The sequence below is a fragment of the Corvus hawaiiensis genome, chromosome 2 (genome assembly GCF_020740725.1).
Source record: "Corvus hawaiiensis isolate bCorHaw1 chromosome 2, bCorHaw1.pri.cur, whole genome shotgun sequence".
Classification (NCBI taxonomy): domain Eukaryota; kingdom Metazoa; phylum Chordata; class Aves; order Passeriformes; family Corvidae; genus Corvus; species Corvus hawaiiensis.
The window spans coordinates 94,204,364-94,218,432 of NC_063214.1; the positions used below are offsets into that span (position 1 = coordinate 94,204,364).

Below are 14,069 nucleotides of genomic sequence, written 5' to 3' on the forward strand. Positions count from 1 at the left end.
GCTAGTGGCTTTTGCTTCTCTTAGCAGTGCAATCTCTTGTGCATATCCAGCTCCAGGGACAAGTCAGTTCAGCGCTCCATCCTCCCACTCTTCCCTCCCTGCCTTTCCCCTCCCAGGAGCCTCGTGTTGTTTGAGCTTTACTACAACCACCCGCCCAGTGCTCTGGGCTCCTTCTGCGGCTCCTTCTACTTGGAGACTGGCGGCAGAAGCCACCACCGTGCCTCCATCAGGGGTGACCTGGACTTTCCACCTGCCAGCGTGAGGTGCGGTGCCATCAGCTGCCAAACTGGCACAGCTCCACCGGCTGCAGCAGCTGAGTGCTTCTGTTGTCACTCAACCCAGGATGTCTCCACGGAGTCTGATAACACATCTGCTAATTAATGCCAGTTGTGATCATTGGTCAGATCCTCAACTGGGTTAAATTGAAACAGGCCCATTTAAGCCTGTGACCATTAGCAGCAGCTTAGAGCTGACCCGACAGTTTTCGCTATAACATAAATGTATGTCTTGTTAAAAGTGAGTAAAACCCAACAACAAGTTGCATAGAAACTACCAAATTATCAGAAAATTAAACAAGTGCTAGTAACTCCCAGCCAAGGCCAAATTACAATGGTGGCAAAGAAGTGATAGGCCCAGGTACATTAGCAACTCTCTGAGCTATCTAAACTTCTTATAATAAAAATAATTGATTAATTATATGTGTGCTTCTGGGCACATTCACCTTTCTGTAAAGAAAGCCTAATGAGTCTGTCTTTTAGAAAACAGACTATCAGAAAATTTAAATGTGATTCTTTTAACTTGTAAGCATAGTGGTTTGCATTTTAACAATAGAAAAGATCAAATCTATTATTGAATTCAGTTTTTAAGACTTATAAGCGACATCAGTAAGTGAAAAGGAACAGTTCAATAATTTTCTTTGTATTTTTTTCTGTCCTTTGTCAAAATTTTATTTCGGTCAGTACTTCCACCCTGTTTGTTTGTATCACCAGTCCTCTCAAACATAACAAGCAGAGTTGTAGAAGGTATTAAATCTTAAACAGAGGTAAAAAAGGTACTCTGGCAATAAAGCAAAAGTTTGATCGGTTGTGTCAAAAGGAACTGCTGTTATTATTATAATTTATTATTTGTTAAGCACTGACAATATACTCAGTTCTGCTGATTAAGTTTTTCTGAGCAAGTTCTACTGATTGTCTTCTGAGGACAACACACTGTACTACAAAGAAGATATGTGACAGCTATCAAGACTTTTGCTTTCAAGACTCACTTAGCAAAACAATTACATGCCAGTTATGCAGGTTTTATGGAAAAAAAGAGAGAAAATGCATAAACTGAGTAAATATCATGACTTTTGTGTTCACTAATTTTCCTACTCCAGATCTCTCACTTCAGTACTGTCTGACAACCTCAAAGTTACAGTGAGTTTTGAGGAAGATCTAAAGCCTCATCCCTGCTTATATTCAGTTATAAGCATCATGCTATATCAGAGGCAAGCACACAGGCTGTATTGTTAGAATCTGTCTTTGGATCTGGGACTCACTCCCCAGCAAGGGCAGAGATGGCTGAATAGGGCCAGCCTGAGACAGACAAAAATCAGAACAACTCCAGACTCACACATACATTTCCTTCATGACACAATGCAGAGTTAGCCAGTGCTCTACTCATACTTACAAAGACATTTGGGGGTGCAGGTGCCACAAGGGAGCCTTCCTATCCTTGCTAGGCTGTCAGGGCTGTTTCTCTAACAGGCCTCTTGTTAAGTTTCTCCACCCTGAGCTATAGGCACATTTTTGCAGGGCATCTAGGAGTCAGGGATGTGGGTTTCTGCTGTTCTAGAGGCACTGCAGATATTCTATTCCTGAAAGTCCGTCTGAACTTTGTGCCTGGTTTATATCTACTTTAGCATGTAAAGAAATCACAGTTTTTTCCTCCACCTTTGCCCTTAGATAATTTATGTATAGTTGACCTCCAGGGTGGAAGATTCCCCAAAACAGGCATTTGATGGCAAAATAATGTCCATGCATCTGTGTGTACACAGCAAGGGACGTGGCTGAGGACTGGTCTAAGAATCTCTGGCCAAATTTGCGTGTCAGGAGGGTGCCAAACAGACATTGTCCCTTGCCCCAGCCAGGCAACACCTAGGCTTTCAAACCACAGCACTGCCAGAGTTCCAGCTGTGCAGATGTTCTTAGAAGAAAAACTCCCTTTTGTCTACTTCTATCCTTTAGCCCACACACTTCCCTAAATCCTGCCAGCATGCTTTTTTTTTTTTTTTGTAACTGACAGAGAGAAGTGAGTTCTTATATAAATCTTTTGTGTGAAGATCAAACTGCGTGCATGTAGAACTATTATTTTTTTTAAGGGAAAATCTGCCCTAAAATAATCATTCCATGTTATCCTCACAGAGTGTCTGCTCTGCCTTTTAAAATGCATCCAAGGCCACCCTCAAGACCAGACTCAGTGCTGGCAGGCGGCGGGCTGCAGCTGAAGTCTCTGTGCATGCAGGGAGGGCAGAGCATGGGCAGCCCAGGGCAGGATTGGGGTCAGGGGCAATGCAGCTGGAAGGTACCGTAATCTGAGTTGCTCCTTGTAGACAATGTCAGCCTTTGTACTGGTAGAAACTTGTGGGGCAACTCGGGAGCTGGGCTGGGTCATATGAAAAAGGTGTTTCTTTACCTAGCCAGCTTGGACTCCTCAAGCATCCAGCTGGCAGACCCTGAGGTTTCAGTCAAATCTTGTAAGTTAACATTAGTTTACTAATAGACTGAGGAGTAGAGGATTTGGTTGAGAAAACATAGCCTTTCATTCATAAACTCAGAAACCCTTGTAATGGAGAGGAGAATCAGCAAAAATGATCATCTGATAACAGTACTACTGGGAAATTCTTTATAAAAAAAGAAAATACTAAAGAAGATAGCCCCAAATGGCAGTACAACAGCAGTTTTAGGGTCAATTTCAGTGCTGCTTTGTGTTTCACTATTTATAATTTACTTACCAGCTAGAAAAATGATCAGGTATTAAGTATAGTGAAGCCCCCATGTGTGACACCAAGCAGTAGCACAACTCACCATAGCAGCTTCTCTTTGGGAAGCCTCCCTCTCTCCCTTTTTCACTATTTCCCTTCTTCTTGCTTCCTTCTTATGCTCCAAATTTCCTTGAATACAATATAGTCAGAGTTTTACATCCAGCTCTAATTTTCCCAGAAGGGACAGCTCTTAAAAATCAGCACAAGTTCTTTTACTCAGGACCTTAAAAATGGACTTGCACTCCAGTGCAACCATCTAATAGACAGATGAACCAATTCCATTAATATAAAAATATTCTACCTGTGCCCATCCCCCAGCAAAGCTTTTGCCAAAGCTGGAACAAAACCCTAATCTAGACTTTATTAAAGTGGAGAAAAATCAACTTCCTTTCACTCCCCCATTCATTCTCCACCACTGTGATTTTCTAAATTTCAGGCAAGCCTGTCACCAAGAGCTGCAGGGCCAAAAGTGGCTGGATGTGCCGTATTCCTGGCCCAAATGGAAGCAGAAAATACTAAACATCTTGCATGGAAGCCTGTTCTCATCAGGTTTGTAGCCCAGCTTTTTTCATCAAAAGCAGTGAGGATAGTACACAGTTCAGAAATGCATCCAAGCATATGGGAGTCTCTCTACACTAATCCTCCTTTTGAGCTTCATCCAGCACTAAATCAGAGCCACACCAGAGAGAGAAATAATGCAATAACTTGTGGAAAATACATGACTCCTCTCTATTAGGGTATGGAAAATCAAACATGACTCACTTTTCTATATAAATTGTTGGAGGAATATTAACAGCATAAAGCATGGCAGGGACTGGAAAAAAAAGTCAGGTACTACTTAAATTTGCCTGCCCTGGGACTATACATCCCCATGCACCACAGGCTACATGTGCAGGGCAGTCTTTGCTAGGACAGCACCAACAACCTTGGAAGAGTAACATGATAACGGCACAGGTGACAAAAATCATCTGAGAGGCTAAGAAAATACCTTTTTGCAGAGTTGACCTGCACAATGCTCACAGCCTTGTGACTGCAGCCACCACTTTGAGAGGTCCCCTGAGAGCATCACTGCTGGAATTACAGGGAAGAAGGGTTGCACAGTCGTATTTTCCCAGACAGAATACAGAGGTCTCTGTCTGAGGGAGACAAAGGGCTTTGCTGAGCTCATCCAAGGACAAGAGGGCCCTATGGCTGCCCTGAGGACCAGAGAGTGTGCCATCAGCACTGCCTTGGACGTGGCAGCAGAACAGGCAGAGTGGTGACATCCCACTCCCCACCACAGTCTCTGGCCTCACCTACTGAAAGCAAAAGCAACAGAAAAAGCAGCAAGAGGAGATCTACATCAACTTCTTGAGATGCTGTAGCAGGGAAGCACAGGCTAACCAGGACTTGAGCCCTTCATTGCTTTTTCCATATGTCAAAAGAAAAAAAAATTCAAAGAAGTGCAACCCTTATCCACAGGCTCCAAACACCACTCTCTGGACCTCAGACAGGTGACAGAAAGAAAGGTTTCCAACAGAGCTTGCTTCAGGTGTGCTGATGTGTTAGGGAGCTGAAAAAGAACTGTCAGCTGACAAAATTATGGGGGTAGTTGAGGATACAAGTTAGGAGAGGGATTGGCTACGTAATTAGCAACAGGAAAAATAAATGCAGCTCCAAGCACATAAGCAGGTACACGTGCAGAGCCAACTTAGAACTTGTAAACAGCCTATTGTTTCCATACATAAGGACTTGCAAACAGCCTGTTGTTTCCACACATTAACGTCTTCTAATAGAATTTTATTGATCACATTTATTGCCTTTTTCTGATTAAAACTGAGAGAAATCCTTTTTTTTTTGTTTGTTTTCTAAAAGAAAGTATATGAATCCTAGCTCTCGAAAATTATTGACCAGAACCTCGTTTGGTATAACTCAGCCTCACTATCATAGAATCATAGTTATCACAGAATCACAGGATCACAGAATTGTTTGGGTTGAAAAGGACATCAAAGACCATCTAGTCCAACCCCTCTGCCATGGGCAGGGACACCTTCCACTAGACCAGGTTGCTCAAAGTCCCTTGAACACTACCAGGGATGGGGCATCCACACCTTCTCTGGACAACCTGTTCCAGTGCCTCACCAGCTTCTTAGTGAAGAAATTCTTCCTAATATCTAATACAAACTTACCTTCTTTCGGTTTAAAACTACATTGCCATCTACAAAGCAGAGCATCTTTACCCCAGCTTAAGATTTTCTCCCATATGCTGTTTCTTTAGAACAACTTCTCTTCCCCTTTTTCTTTTTTTTTTCTTTTTTTTTTCACAGTATGCATCTGGTTTAAGGTGACTTTTTCTTTCCCAGCATATGGAGCTGAATGATTATGATGATTTAGATTTATTTTAAATCACAGCCTATTAAATGGAAAAATAAATGCTAATATGTTGATATGGTTTACTTCTGGATGAATTATTGATATGAATGAGTAGTTGCTGCTATCATAATTACTCTTTATTAAATAAATATATTTTGAATTAGAGATCCTTGATTAAGAAATCACATTTTTGTCTTAAAATTGTTTCCCTGCTGCTAGTATAAGAAATACCTTACATTTCCTCTATGGAGGAAAAAAAAAAAAGCCAGTGAAATGGGTCTATTTTTTATCTTTTCCTTTGCTCTGTGAACTTGGCAGTGCTTTGTGCATATTCCCTTTCACTGCTTCTCTTCTCTAATCAGTTAAGTGAGGCTCTTTCCCCTCTGTTGTTTGTGTGGATCTGTCACATAGCACCTAGAGACAGAAAAAAACCATTTTAAATAGGAAAATGCAAAACACAAAAACTAAAGGATTGAGTATCAGGTACCTGAAACTCCTCTCAACATTTTCTTTTAAGCTGAGCACATTTCAGATTAATAGTGACTCTTTAACATAAATAATGATCTAATGAAATAAATATGAAATCGAAAGAATCATAAAAAGAATTTTACATTTAAGAATGCCATCTGTGTAACACTTAGCCTAACAATGAAATCATTTCAGTGCCAAAACAGCTCACTCCGCTTCCAGCACAAGTTACAGGAGAGGGTAATGGCTTTGCAAAATGGCATAAAAGTCTGAGTTCAATCACAGAAGGAACACCTGGGTTCAAACTCCCTCTGCTTCACACAGACAATGGATCTCACACATGAGTTCCGAACTCACCCCTTCTAATGTTTCCACCTTGAGTCATCAAGAATTTTCCACAAAGTGGACAATTTTTATTTCAAGGAAATTTAGATGTCAGAGGAGAAGATTTTGTGGGTCAGTGTGAGGGGATCTAGCAAGAACTATTACACTGATTCTCTGTTTTCCAGCTGTGGAATCCAGAGTCAGTATCATCTGACTGAAGTGCACAGGACTGAGAAACAAGACCCTGTTTAAGCATATCTGTAGCAAGAAACATTCTCTCATAAAGCACTTAGGACTTAACACCAGACAAATTATCAGGTTTTGGGATCAGTGTCCTAAGCCACAGGTCCATCTGGGCATACACGGGAAAGCTCCGTGTAGCAGGATGGAGATGCTGTTTTTGTGAAGAGGGAAGCCAAGCCCTTTCCATGTGCAAGGCGGCGCAGCAGAGCCATGCAGAATACAATGGAGATTGTTTGTTTATACCAGCCAAAGAGAAGGGAACATATTTGTTTTGAGTGAGCTGTGTTAGAATACATATTGTTGTATATGCCCAGGCCTCATTACACCATGCTAGTCTTCAATATGGATCAGATCCTAAAACTGCTTGACATACTGAAATAAATGTGAGTTCTACCCACAGAACATCTCCAGACTTAGGCCTCATGTCTGTCAATGTCATCTCAAAAAAACAAATGTTCAAAGAAGAAAAACAACAAAAGTATCTTAGAGACTATGGAGGATGCTCACGTGTGGTAGATGCCATTCAAGGGGATGCTAAGGAATTACTTGGAGAGAGAGAAATCCGCATACCAAGACTGGAGAAAAGAGTGGGCCTGAAAAAAAGGAGAGAGAATAAAGTTTCACTGAAAGAAATATTTCTTGTTTGTATTTTAGAAGTTACTCTGAAAACAAGAGGAAATTTTTCCTTCACATCAGCAATGAGGCCACATTAACATCTCTTCAGGCAAAGGTGGCCACAGCTCATATTTTGCTTAAAGATATAATTGTGAGGGCATTCACAGATGAAGAGTTAAAGTGCTGTTCAATAAACAACCTGAAGTGCTGTATGCTGCATTCATATAAGGAACGGTATGAGCCAACAGAGAGAGATGTTCAGCTGCAATCAAAGAGGATCTAAGCCTAACTGAGCGCTCACATGACAGTTGGGATCATTTCGGATCCCTTCCAATGAAGATAAAATAGCATCAAAAGCAGGGCATTTTTTTTCTTTCTTTTAAGGATGAAAACACAACATCATTAGTCAAATTTACTCTGAACTTCCACCTCCTCATGTTGATTTGTACTCAGGTTCAGTAAACATATCTTTCCATCAAGGTAAATAAATGTAAAAGCCCATCAGTAACTTAATTGCTTAACGATAGATGCAGTGTGGGGTGTAACACTGTTTCTGACTATACTGTTGAAGTTAACGACCTCTCAAAAACACCTATTATACAGCTTGGCAGTAAAAAAAATCTGTTCCTTTTTGAAAATCTGCTTATAAAATTTCAACCATTTTTTCCTGTTGTTGGGGAGGGGGTGGAAACCTCTCAGGACAATTTTTCAGATGGACTGATGTAAAATGGAGTTTATTCATTTGAGACGCCATCCTTTGGGGGCCTGCATGACCCAGGGAAATTTAGGCTTGAGAGAAGCGGGGAGTCCACAGTGAGGGCGAAAGTTACACAGCCTGGGGAAAATATCTCCAAATTAAAATGCCCGTGGTTCTGAGTGGGACCATTTTCTGGCAGGGGTGGAGGGCTCGGTCCGCAGATGTCAGGCAGAAGCCTGATCTTGCATGCGTAGCACACACCTAGGGACATCCAGGAATGTGCCTTCTCCTCTGTCCTTGCACACCTAGAGCCCTGGATTGAGGACCCATGGGAGAAAGCAGTTGTTCCCGTTAAAACCAGGCCATTTAATAGAGGCGAAGGCAAAATCATCTCTCCAGTGAGAGAACAGTGAGGGAGGAGGGTACGCCAAGCATCTGAGAGTGAAATCTGGCTCACGGTGGGCAGGCAGGCACAGTGCAGAGGCACAGCTGCCAGCCTGACATGATGGATCAGAAAAGCTACTAAGGAGCTGCGAGAGTCCAGGCAATTGAAACAAAGCAAAACATGAAAAGGCAATAGGTCAGACCTTCTTTGCAATCTATCAGTTAAACTAGTATCCACTTCCAAAGGAGTATGATGTCCTAAGCAGTAGACATCCCAGCACGTGATTGCTACTGTGATGGAGGGACAGGCTTACCAAAAGGAATTAATAATAATAATTCCTAGTAGTGCTAATAATTTAGTTGAAGTTGTTCTGTAGTCAACCCCTCTGAGGAAATAACATGGTTGGGCATTTTGGCTTAATTCTATAGTCCCGTACCAGCTTTACTCAGCCCATTGGAAAACAAAGGTGTGTTCAAATCTGTCCATTACGTGGGAGGCTTGAGCCAAATTCTTGCCTTCCTTCAGTTAGGCAACAGTGATGAGTGCCACGGAGTTGATTTCAGCTGCTCTCTCCAAAACCCTGAAGCTTTCAGAAACATTCATTTCTGCTGGCATCACTCAACAGCTCATTGTTAGAATTTGTTCTCATTGGCATGCATGAACTGAGACTGATGTACGGGGTGATCCAGAGTGACAGCCTTCAGCCCCAAAAGTGGATACCTGCTTCCCTTAGAGTCCAGGGACTCACACTTGACTCAGAAGGATATATGCAAAAATTATCTTTCCTCTTTCATTCGCGTGTGTTAAGACTAAGTGTGTTCAGCCAAATTAGCAATCAGGCAAACTGTGCATGCAGAAATCTGCACTTGTACAAACTGCATTTTTTTTGTAACATTCCAGGATTAAATATCTTGACAAAAGATGAAAACCCTTTAACAAATCTGCCCCTAGAGAAAAGTAACATTTTTTTATTCCATTTACTGTCAAATGACATACAGTTGAACACAGTCCTATAGGTTGATTTGTTGCTTTAAATAATGTCACTAACATCCAGGTATCAATGTGACGGTGCAGAAAAAAGAGTTCACATTGAGCTAGATTCAGTTGCAGACCTAGAAATTGAAATTAAGTCTGATGCTACATGCTTAATTCATGTTTGTGTGACTGAGAAAGGGAGTATCTGGTTTACCTTGAATTTCCTGCCTTAGTGTGGTGAAAACATGACCCATCACATTAATTAAAAAATAGTTTTCAAATGTAACTTAAGTGGTATTGCACTGGCAGGAGGAGACAAACACCTTTTTGTCCTTGCATGTTATGTGATATAAAGGAAGCTGTTCAATAGCTTTTTCCTTGATTCCAAGGTAGGTCTTACGATTCTCACTGAAGAACAGGGAAAAGGTATGATGACATCTCACAATGAGAAGCCAAAGATTCTGCTTTACCAAAAAAAAAATTTAAACATTTGTCCCTCAAAACCCATAACCCTCTTCTGACCACATTGTTTAAACAGGTGCCTATAGGTAGTTATCACATATGTTATGCAGATCTATATTTATGTCATTTGAGTGTTGTACCCAGGTTGGCACGTTCAAGTTTAATACCCCAAAATACTATGTCATAGCAATGCACTTTCAACCAGCACACATTTGACTACTGATTTCACATATGCGGCTGGGACTAACTTTTCTCCTAATATGGTGATGGCACAGGCACTATTTAAATGATTCCTGAGTCTTGTAAATATACACCAGATGTATCTTTTGTAAATGTTACATTTTTCAACATCTCAGCATTTGTGAATAGTTGAAAGCGATGCCAGCCATGCTTTAATGGGGCACAGAAGCGTACTGCATACAAAGAAATGGCACACCATTGCAATAGTCAAAATTACAAGTGCTGTCAAAAAGCTACATTTGTGCTTTATTGATTAGCACCAGGTAACACAGTGCTTCACAACGTGCCTTCATATGTGCCTCTTTCAGCTGACAATGTTTCCCTGCACATGGGTAACACAGAGGGGGAAGTGGAACTTCCAGGGCTGCCCTGGGGAAGAAGAAGGGTAGAGAGGCCTGGGGAGTCACATGGGCCCCCTCAACCACTATGATGGTCAGAGGTGAAGACAGACAGGCTGTGGGAGCTGCCACTCCCACAGCCATGGTCACAACCCACTGCCACAGGGATGTGCCCACCATCCCAGAGCTGGGGAGGGAACGAAGCTCACCTTTCCCACGGGTACGGATGCAATTTGAAGCTATGATAAATTTTCCTGCAACACAGGCTCCTGCTGCTTGGCCCTCCCTTGTTGCAGAGGTAACTCAGCACCAGGGAGAGGTATCTCCCATTAGGAGCCTCTCCTGGAGCACAAGGAGAATTCAGTTGTGAGGAGAAGCCACCTCCTGGGCTTTTCCAGACCTCTCTTTTTTCTAAGCTTTTCCTGACTTTCCTGTGTCATTGTAGAAATCTCACAGAAGACCCAGGAGCACATGTGTAACAGGTTATGGAAAATGTGCTCTCCCCACCTTCTACCTCCTGGCACTTGCCCTCCCCGTCACCACCACATCCAGACTGCCCCCATGGTCTCTCTGTTAACACCAGGCAGTAAAAGGAGCTGTCAGAAATCAGCCACCACATTTGCCTAAAAATGCACATTTTTGCAGGATTTGTCCCCCAACTGTCCCACAGATAAGAGGAAAGACCCTTATAATATTGCACAATTACTATTATTTGCAAGGCAGAGTGCTTTTGCTCAGTGAATTTTGTGCTGGAATTGCACCATGAGACTCAGTTCAGCAAATCAGCTAAAATCAGAGCTAGGTGGCACAGGACAATAAACTTAGGGGGAATGGACTAGACGTAATGCCCTGCTACAAGTATTATTTCCAAGTTCACAGGCTTGCAAATTAAAATGTCCCTGGATCACTGCCATAAAAAAGAACATTAAAAATCAGGGGAAGAGGTCTGGGCATCTGTTAGAAGCATCTAATATATACCAAATGTGTATGCTGAGCTTCTTAGATATACGCATTGCTGAAATATAGCCTACGATTAATGTAAAAGCAGAAATATTTTAATTGTATTTTTCCATTTGATATTCAAATGAAAAAAAATATATCTTATTAAACACAACACTTGGCTTTGCTATTTTAATAAAAAATAAGTTGTTGAGGAAAAGAAAAGCAAAACTACTGATTCCTTTCCTTATGATGATCAAATGAGCCTTTCATGTTTGTATCTTATACTTCACTTTTTAGCATTTTGAGGCAAATAGCAGATATCAAAACTTAGTAAATAATCAAAGACTTATTCAGTTTTCCAAACTGTCATGCTGCTTATCTTGTAATAACTGATCTCTTAGGTAGCATAAGCTATTTAATTGCTACTGAAGATTATTTGAATGAAAAAAGAGACGACATTCTCCCTTACCCCTCAAAAAGACAAAACTATATTCTTCAAAAAGACACATGCCAACAGATAGATTCTGATCTCTTCTACACATGCACAAGTGCAGTAGCTAATTTTACAAGATTTGATAGGAGCTGCGTATCTGAGATTACACCCTGTCCTCCAGACTGCGCATTCCACATGGAAAATGACTTAATTTGGAAATAAATTTTGTTGCTGATAAATCCAGACTCTCAAGTCTCTGGGCATCCAAAGAACGAAACCTATTAAATTATTTTAAAAAACAGCTACTGCATTTTAAAGGGACTTTTTACAGTGTTGGCAAAGTGCGTATTCATGTATCCCCCCTGACATGATAGACTGTAATGGCTCCAGTCTGTCATGTCAACCATCTGCATATTAAACAGTCCCTAAGTACACATTGACACAGCAGACCCTAATAGCTCTGAAGCCGTAACAATCTATTGAGTCAATAATATGCATGTTAAAGAGCATCTCCTGTACTTCCATCAATATCTTTTATCTTTTCCTTAATTTGTATCTTCTTTTTATATGTATATTCAGAGTTAAAGTTTTAGGAACCTTTATCCTTTAATGTGCTGCCACAGATGTGAAACATGTGGCACAGAGAGGCGCATACAGTAGCAAAATCCTTCCCTAGTATTGGAGCCAGACCTTAAAATAAGAACTGTAATATTTTTACACTGACAGTGCACATTCTTCCAGATAAGGTGGAAATAGCCCCTCTTGTCTGCTGGGCTGGACCCAGTGTGGTGAAAAGCCCGGGAAAGGTTCCTGATGATTTCACGGGCTTTGGATGGAGCCCAGTGTGATGATACTCATTTCCTATCATACATTTCCTTCTAATTAAATGGAATAGGTCACAGGGGGAAAATGAAACAAAAGACAAATGTATTTACTTACAGTAATATCAACCCCCCAAAAACAGCAATCAAAAACAAGAGAAAAGATAATACAAAACATACTGTCTCTTCATTAATGTGAAATTATGTCTGTTACCAGAGTCTTAATTCATTCCTGGGTGATCTTGGGATTTTTTATACCATGGAAGAGGGAGACTGTTATTTAAACATAAGAAAATGGAGGCTTAACTTCTTTTGTCTAAATAACTGGAAGGAATAATTCTAATTTTCTTTTGCTCAACTTCACATCACCATACCATGCTGCAATCCTCTTGCACCCTGATCACAGGACTTTCCCATCTTCTTCCAGTCTCCTTGCTCTCTGAAAGCATCACAATTTGGCTCACACTTTTAAAAGTGAAACCAAAGTGCACTTTGTGTTTCCAAAATGTAGACCCGAGGACAGGGAGGTCACTTGACCCTATCAGCAGATCTTAGCTGTCCTAAATTCCCTTCTCCTTTCCACTAATTTGATACCGATGTATCTTTGATGCACATAGGGATTTATTCCAGCATATTCTTGATTAACTTTCACCCCAGTGAGGGCAGAATCATGCTACTCTCCCTATTGCTTACCAGGAGTGTGCAATTCATCCTACCCTTGCCTTGCATCATTCCATGTCCCCAGGCACACCAGACCAGATCATCTACTTCTGTGCCTCATTCAGTACAGCATCCCCTAACTTCATGACAAGAACTGAAGGCACCTGTCTTCTATTAAGTCCTTGGTAACATCTTGTAACCAGCAGGATTTCTTCCCAATGAAATGGAAGGGAAGTGGATCAGGTGCCCACATGAATGCCCAGGGATTTGCCCAGCCATGAGGCAGGTCCTCAAAACCTCAGACTAGTGCATAAACTTCATCTTATGTGTGTTGTCTACTGTGTGTGTTATCAGGACAGGACTTTCTAAACTACGGATAACACAGTACTCACAAAGCACAGTAGTCACTATTTGACCTTTTTCACTGACAATCTAGCAAGTAGATTTAGTTTTGGGCAGGATATGTTTTTCTTTCTAAATGAAAAAAAAGCTATTGAAAAAACCTAAGCAAATGAACAAAACCTACAGAATAGGTCCCATTAAAACAAAACCAAAAACAAAACAAAAACAAAACAAAACAAAAAAAAAGGCAAAAGTCACTGGAAGTCCTGCTATGTTGCCTGTATTTCCTTTAGCTGAGGGAGACAGCCTCAGTGTAGCCCTGGAAGGGCTTGTTCCTGACAGAAATGGTTCATTATAGATGAAACATATTCCTCTCTCTACAATATTATGGGTAGAGCCACATCCATTTGAGGAAAATAGGTCCTCTCTGGACCTCCTGCAGGAGCTCTCTTTTGCTATTCACTCTGGTGCTTGCTGTGTAGCAACCCAACAGCCCCAACCAGTCCAGCCCTGGTGAAGGTAGGAACATCCCACAGCAGCCACACAGCAGGTCTGGATCATTTATAACATCCCTTGCTCCTCTGGCACTTCTGTCTGGGCCTGATGAGCCTTGTAGGCTTCCCAGAACTTAACAGAATTACCAGGCAATGCCAAAGAAAGACAGGAGAAGGGCTGCTGGCCACACAGCCAGAGTCCTTTAACACAAATCCTCTGCACAAAGGATTACTGGGTTGGGTCACACTCACTCTG

General features: G+C 41.4%; 1 long non-coding RNA gene across 14 annotated transcripts in view; it reads right to left on the reverse strand.

Moving 5' to 3' along the window:
- The window catches only part of LOC125337077, a 39,935-nt gene that overhangs the window by 7,948 nt on the left and 17,918 nt on the right, over window positions 1-14,069 (reverse strand). For all 14 annotated transcript variants that reach the window (XR_007207957.1, XR_007207946.1, XR_007207940.1 and 11 more), the window contains one exon: window positions 6,917-7,002. This is a non-coding gene — a long non-coding RNA (uncharacterized LOC125337077). The remainder of the gene's footprint in view (window positions 1-6,916; window positions 7,003-14,069) is intronic.